This window comes from Myxocyprinus asiaticus, chromosome 40 (assembly GCF_019703515.2).
Source record: "Myxocyprinus asiaticus isolate MX2 ecotype Aquarium Trade chromosome 40, UBuf_Myxa_2, whole genome shotgun sequence".
Lineage (NCBI taxonomy): Eukaryota > Metazoa > Chordata > Actinopteri > Cypriniformes > Catostomidae > Myxocyprinus > Myxocyprinus asiaticus.
In genome coordinates, this window is record NC_059383.1 from 5,142,055 (window position 1) to 5,150,620 (window position 8,566).

An 8,566-nucleotide genomic window follows, 5' to 3' on the forward strand; every position below is an offset into this window, starting at 1 on the left:
TATATGCAGCTTCCGTGTCTTCAGCAGCTTGCTCACATTAAATAGCTTTCTGTAGTACATGAAAATAAGCATTTATAATTTAATATTCACGGAAGTTATTACTCCACCCCCTGCATAAATTTATTAACGACAGCTTTATGTTGTTGATCCAACGTGGTTCGATGATGGATGTACAACATAGTTACTAGAGTTTCAGGATACAGTCGCTACTAGCTAGTTAATTTCTCCAACGATGCATCGTACTATGGTGGTTAAGCAGTGAGATGTTGTTGTGCAGCAGTGAGAACATCCCGGTGACAAGGTATCCACACTTAAACATTCAAAAGAAGCCATATGTGAATGCATATTGCTGATTATTACCTTTTATTCAATTAAGTTACAATAATAAGGGTGTTTATTGTCATCAGTGTTTAATTATGTGATCCTGCATGTCAAAAAGCCTATGACTGACAAATACTGATTACATCTTGGATAAGTTTCCTACATTAAAGTTTTGCACCTGAAGCACCCAATACAGACAATGATGCACACACGCGGATATGTTCTATGTGTCTAAAGCATATAAAGAGAATAAACTTAATCAATAAAGAGTCTTAATCATCTCTCCAGAAACCATGATTCTGGTGCTTAAGACAATTACAAATATAATATGCATGCACAATAAACAATAGTAAAATTAATTTACATCTCTTGACTTAAAGTTTTTGCATGTTTTAATGAAAACTACATTTAATAAAACTAGTCATAAGCATATTTTCAGTACGTTTTGTTGGTCATTAAAGAAACATACTTTTCGCCCCAGTCTCATTCATGTCCTCGGTACACGCATGCTCATAATATCAGCAGCTCACTCATCAGACTATATAAAGTTGAAGAAGTCATATGTTCATGTAATCCTTGAATGCTAGAAAAGGCAAACATATTTGACTCACTGTGCATGATGGAGTGCTCGAGCTAGAGACTCAAGGCGAGCCCGAAGAACCCCCTTGACTTACTTGCCTGATTTTGCGGTAACTAGCCATAAGGGTGGAGTTGGTGTAGAGGAAGGATGCAGGAAGAACTGTCGCAGGACAGAGGTAAGCAGTGGCTTATATACTGAACAAAAATATAAGCGCAACATGCAACAATTTCAAAGATTTTACTGAGTTACAGTTCATTTAAGGAAATCAGTCAATTGAAATAAATTCATTAGGCCCTAATCTAATCAATGCGTATGGAAAATTTCTGGGATCTTTTATTTCAGCTCATGAAACATGGGACCAACACTTTACATGTTGCGTTTATATTTTTGTTCAGTGTATATGCTTACTCTAGCATTGTGATTGGTTGGATAAAATGAACATGCTCCACCCGAACTTCTGTTTAGAACTTCATTTCTATAATTTCTAGTTTTATCATTTCTCAAACCTAACAAACTTCTTTATTTAAAATGTTTTGCTTGAAAATGCTATTCTTCTTTATGATGCATGCTTTTTGGTTCAATATTTTGATATATAATGCAAAAACCATTCAAACTGTATGTTTTAAATACATTCCTTTTGTAACAGTCAGGGATTCTCAGACTTTACAATTATATGAATGAGGGAACTACTTTCTAACTACTGTATGCTTATGCAAAGGACGGTGTAAAGGAAAAAAAATAAATAACAACAGATGAGCACAAAATACCAACACTGATATAAAATAGCTAGGTGTATTATACAATATATACATACACAAAATCACAAGTACAAATATACTTATCACTTTACCAAAGCTCTCAGTCCAGTGATGTCTCTCACGCAATGTCAGTGGTTTGCTCTCACCAGTATCCATACAGCGCTGGTAATCAAGAAAGGTAAGTATTCCACAAGAAAAGTCTGTTGTCATAAATGCTCCGCAGCGAGTGTAATCCAAAATGCTTGGTAATCCGACACTAGCATGTGTGTGTGATCTGAGCTCAACAGCCATCTCCCTATCAAGATTGAAGGACAGTTTAACATCACCAACTCTAGAAGCATGTGGCAGGGAATTAATATAATCACAGACTTTAAAGGGAATAAAAACTCTGCCGTGAACACCGCTGCCTCTCTCCCGGATGAGCTAAATACTTTTTATGCACGGTTCGAGGGAAATAACACAGCCCTCGCAGAGAGAGCTCTCGTGGCCGAACCTACAGAGGTTAGTTCACTCTCCGTCTCTGTAGCGGATGTAACCCGATCCTTCTGACGGGTGAATATCCATAAAGCCGCTGGTCCAGACGGCATTCCGGGACGCGTCATCAGAGCGTGCACGAACCAACTGGCTGGTGTTTTTACGGACATTTTCAACCTTTCCCTCTCTTTGTCTGTAGTCCCCACATGCTTTAAAATGTCCACCATTGTGCCTGTACCAAAGCAATCTAAAATCACTTGCTTAAATGACTGGCATCCTGTTGCTCTGACCCCCATCATCAGCAAATGCTTTGAGAGACTAATCAGAGATTACATCTGCTCTGTGCTGCCTCCATCACTGGACCCATTGCAGTTTGCTTACCGCAACAACCGCTCCACTGATGATGCCATTGCATCTACAATACACACTGCTCTCTCCCACCTGGAAAAAAGGAACACTTATGTGGGAATGCTGTTTGTATACTACAGCTCAGCATTCAACACCATAGTGCCCTCCAAGCTTGATGAGAAACTCTGGGCTCTGGGCTTAAACAGCTCACTGTGCAGCTGGATCCTGGACTTCCTGTCAAGCAGATGCCAGGTGGTAAGAATGGGCAGTAACATCTCATCACTGACCCTCAACACTGGTGCCCCGCAGGGCTGTGTTCTTAGCCCACTCTTGTATTCCCTGTACACACATGACTGTGTGGCAACACATAGCTCCAATGCCATCATTAAGTTTGCCGATGATACGACGATGGTAGGTCTGATCACTGACAATGATGAAACAGCCTACAGAGAGGAGGTGCACACTCTGACACACTGGTGTCAGGAGCACAACATCTCCCTCAACGTCAGTAAGACAAAGGAGCTTGTGGTGGACTTCAGAAGAAGAGAAAGTGAACACAGCCCCATCATCATCAATGGAGCACCAGTGGAGAGAGTCAGCAGCTTCAAGTTCCTGGGTGTCCACATCACTGAGGAACTCACATGGTCCGTCCACACTGAGGCCGTTGTGAAGAAGGCTCATCAGCGCCTCTTCTTCCTGAGACGGCTGAGGAAGTTTGGAATGAACCGTCACATCCTCACACGGTTCTACACCAGCACTGTAGAGAACATCCTGACTGGCTGCATCTCCGCCTGGTACGGCAATAGCACCGCCCACAACCGCAAAGCCCTGCAAAGGGTGGTGTGAACTGCCAGACACATCACCGGAGGTGAGCTTCCCTCCCTGCAGGACATATACATCAGGCGGTGTGTGAAAAAAGCTCGGAGGATCATCAGAGACTCCAGCCACCCGAGCCATGGGCTGCTCTCACTGCTACCATCAGGCAGATGGTATTGCAGCATCAGGACCCGCACCAGCTGAATTCATGACAGCTTCTTCACCCAAGCAATCAGACTTTTGAACTCTTGATCTCTCACGATCAATATACATCAGCACTGCACTTTATTAATCTTATTATCTCACACTGGACTGTCATAAATTATATTCTCTTAACAACACACTGGCTACTGACTATCAGCCGACAGCCTGTACAATACAACCTACTGTATATTTTATATATACTATATATACTATTTTTTTATTGTATAATGTGTATTCTATATTGTGTGTATTGTATAATGTACATTGTATGTTATTATTTGTATATTGTGTTGTGTGTAATTATGTGTAAATTAGATTTTAAATTGTGTTGTGTAAATTTGACGGTTATTGTAGATTGGTATATGTCTCAACACTGTCACGACTACTATGTTGCTCGGAACTGCACCCAAGAATTTCACACACTATTGCGCTTGTGTATATGGTTGTATGACAATAAAAGTGATTTGATTTGATCATTGAGATTGTGCTCCCCTTATACCCCTGAAGACCAACATGTGTTTTCCTTTTTCCGCGTTCCAGTCAGCAAGCATAAAGTGAATGTAGATATCGCAAGTTGATAAAGGGAGAGGAGTAAGTGTAAGGTGTAGTATGACATAGTGTGTGGTGTGGAGTACAGGCACAGAACAATATAAAAAAATTACAATATGATAAATGACAAGAATATTAGGCCAGACACAATGAAAGGGACAAACAACAATATGGAACAGTATAATAATCATTAATGCCAATGTATTATTCCATTAACAACTTAACTTTGTGACAGGGTATATTTACAACTGCCAGCATTCATCACCAATTATATGTCAGGAATTTGCATAATGGTATTTAGCTAAAAGGGAATCCTGATTCAGGGAATTATATAAGAATTAAACTTTAAGCAAAATCAAAGTCTTCAGCCAGTGATGAGTTTATCTGAACGTAATGTTAATTCATATATTAATACTACTTTCAGTGTGATCGAAAATAACACCACAAATAGATTTAAACAATGTTAATTAGCAAGCAGCTTTAGGATCGACATATTTCTAGCGACCATTATGATTTGATAAAATACACAGTCAAATTCTCTTTGAGTACAAACAAGACTTTATTGCTAATCTACTACATAAAACTAAACCAACAAACATAGACAAACATAAAAAGAGGTTGGTGAGTGAGCTGTAATAGAGGGTGAATGGAAATGTAACATAAAAAATTAAACATTATGAGGTCTATAGAATATGCCCTGAGAACCATCAATACTTCATTTAGTATACCTCAATTTGCAAGTAATTAAATAAAACACCAGCACTTTCTAGAAAAAGTCTGGAGGTTAACTTGCGTTGTAACAATTTTAGTGTACTGATTACTAAATTTTCATCCTAACCCCTAGAGGGCACAAGGGAGTTTTTCTCCATGTAAGTGTCCTATATTAGTGAGAGAGTTAGTAGCAAAGAGAGGTGTGTAAGCAGAAGCAAGGAGCTTGGGCTCTTCCTTGCCAAGTCTGTTATTTACCCTATTTTGAAGAACAAGATTGTTCTAAATACTCAATGTAAATGCCTTTTATTTCTGTTCCTTTTAATGGTTGTATATTGAATAAGTTCTTACGCAGAAGCTTTCATTGATGGCTGTCATATCTCATTATTTTGTTTTGTTTCTATTTGAAAGCAGAGGGTTTTCTTTGTGTGTTTCTGAAGACATCTCAAGAATTAGACTATGAATTTACTTTTAATCTGGATTTTGCTTGGGATTACCCTGTAGGGCTTTACTGGTTGTTTAGATCAGTGTTACTATCAGAAATAATTAATAATTATTTCTGTAGTTATTAATTAATATTTAGAATAATCAATTGAATCTAACTCATTAAAACCTCATATGGGGCTCCAGTAAATGTAGTGTGCTACGTTTAGGAGCAAGTTTGGTTATTAGAAATAATTAATAATTATCAAAGATAATTACTAATTATTAAAATCAATAGAACACTGATGAGAATCAATGTTAGCTTTTTTAATCCTTTAAAATCAACAATTATCAAAGATAATCGTTAATTGTTAACATCGATGAAATATTAATTAAAATTAACACTAGCTTATTGATCATTCAAATTCAACAATCATCAAAGATAATTATCAGTTATCAAAAATCAGTAGAATATTAATAAGGATTAACATTGACGGGGCACCACCCTGGAATCAGGGACTAATAACCAAATATTAAAACAGTCTCAATATTAGATTGTTTTCTTAGGAAAATCGACATCCGAAGAATATCGATTTTCGGGAAAAAAACAATGAATGAAGGTTTGAATCCGAGCACTGACATCCTGTCAGCATGACACAGGCGTATGCAAAACAAACCAAAACACTTCTCTTTGTAATATAAACAAAGTTTATTTATGCAGTAATATCAATTAATAATTAATACAATGCAGTCAATAAACTTCTGACTTACAACTACAAATTAAACAGTGATATGATTAGATATGGAAATAAAATAATCCTATAACACATAAGGTGTGTGTGTGACAGTGTGTGTGTGTGTCAGTGTGGTTAGTGAGAGAGAGAGAGAGAGAGAGAAGTGACAGCCCTAAAGCCGATTTTGCGATAGTGGGAGAGAAAGCAGCTCTCAGTTTATCACTCAGAGACGCGGTTTTACGAGCGGGGCTCGTAAAAGTCCCGCGTTATTTGACTCTTTAATGGATGAACTCAGTTGCTGTCTCACCCGCGATGGCGAAATTGCACAACAATCCAATTTGGTTGGACCACAATACAGCAAAACAAATCTGTGATAATTAATACCCTGAGTATTAATAATGAGCGGACATGGCGGTCCATAAACTGTACAAGCAAAAACCTTGAAACACAAGAATAACACACTATAATATTCTGTCTCTGCCCAGACATAAACCTCTTACTTGAATCGCATGAGGACACAGGTAGAATGTGTTTTCCTCCGTCCTTTAACTCTGACCCAGTTCCTTGAGGCTCGGGTGATGACGGGAGGCCGTTTCCTCGCTCTGTCGGCGGGCACGGCTGTTGATTCTTGGCGGGCTGGCAGAGAACTCAGAAATGTCGACTTGATTGAAGATGGAAGAGAAATCTTTAATCTCTTCACTTCTGTAGGCCAACGGATGAAGATGTGAATTGCTTGGCGGTCTCCTTCAGATCCGTTAGAGTGTTCGGTTGAACACAGAGTAATCTCAACTCGTCCAGTGAGATGGAGATTGTATGGCCACAGTTTCAAGTTGGACGTTACTTCCTTGTGCCATGAGGTTGCACCTGAGAGCAGCAAAGAGCTACATCTATATTCGGTGAACAAAGTCGCTGGAAGTAACTCACGAAACATTTCAGAGGTATTTCAACTCCTGATGATGTCATGTTTGAGGGACGTTCTGTTGTGTGCCTCATCCAATAGAAGTTGAGAGTTCGATCCTTTAGTGAGCAAGGCTTCATGGATTTGTAGTCTGTTTTGGACTCCCTTTGTTTGATTTTTGTGTGATTTTTATCAGTAAGATTTCGCCATCACGGGTGAGACAGCAACTGAGTTCATCCATTAAAGAGTCAAATAACGCGGGACTTTTACGAGCCCCGCTCGTAAAACCGCGTCTCTGAGTGATGAACACGGCTGCTTTATCTCCAGTTATCGCGAAATCAGCTTTCGGGCTGTCACTTAATCATCTCTCTCTCTCTCTCACTAACCACACTGACACACACACACACACTGTCACACACACACACCTTATGTGTTATAGGATTATTTTTATTTCCATATCTAATCATATCACTGTTTAGTTTGAAGTTGTAAGTCAGAAGTTTATTGACTGCATTGTATTAATTATTAATTGATATTACTGCATAAATAAACTTTGTTATATTACAAAGAGAAGTGTTTTGGTTTGTTTTGCATACGCCTGTGTCATGCTGACGGGATGTCAGTGCTCGGATTCAAACCTTCATTCATTGTTTTTTTCCCGAAAATCGATATTCTTCGGATGTCGATTTTCCTAAGAAAACAATCTAATATTGAGACTGTTTTAATATTCGGTTATTAGTCCCTGATTTCAGGGTGGTGCCCCGTCAATGTTAATCCTTATTAATATTCTATTGATTTTTGATCATTGATAATTATCTTTGATTGAATTTGAATGATCAACAAGCTAGTGTTAATTTTAATTAATATTTCATCGACGTTAACAATTAACGATTATCTTTGATAACTGTTGATTTAAAGGATTAAAAAAAAGCTAACATTGATTCTCATCAATGTTCTATTGATTTTAATAATTAATAATTATCTTTGATAATTATTAATTATTGCTAATAAACAAACTTGCTCCTAAACGTAGCACACTACATTTACTGGAGTCCCATATGAGGTTTTAATGAGTTAGATACAATTAATTAATTTAAATATTGATTAATAACTACAGAAATAATTATTAATTATTTCTGATAGTAACACTGATCTAAACAACCAGTAAAGCCCTACAGGGCTGAGTTAGGTTTTACGACTTGTGTTAGCCCTGCCTTTGTCTTCTATCTGAATACATGAGGCCCAACAACCCGCACTGCGTGAGATTTGGTTTTCTATATGGATTATTGTTCAAAGAAGCATCCAACTTGGATTATTATAGGGGCTTCCCACATGCTAACTGGACCTCAAACATTTGGTGAGGGACTGACTGCTCCATTGGCTTAAATATATATATATATTTTTGTATTTTCTTTGATTCTCCATAAAGACATTCCAGAACTGTAAAGACTCTAATACAGACTTATTTGATAATAGGTTTGTAAAACAGGAATTAGTAATTTGGTGTATATATGTATGGTAAAGAGTAAATTTCTGCATATGTTTTTTTTAATGATTTTTGTTTCTTGGTTGGATGACATGAAATGCTAAATAACTAATATAGCTTGGTTGATTACTTTCCCTCAATTTATGTGTCCTTACTCTATGAATATTAGTAAATGTTACATAATCTGGTGCCCAAACAGGGACTTTCCAAGCTAATTAGTTATTAGTACAAAAGTAATTTTGCATTGCTTGGGCCGTTGTTATTTTT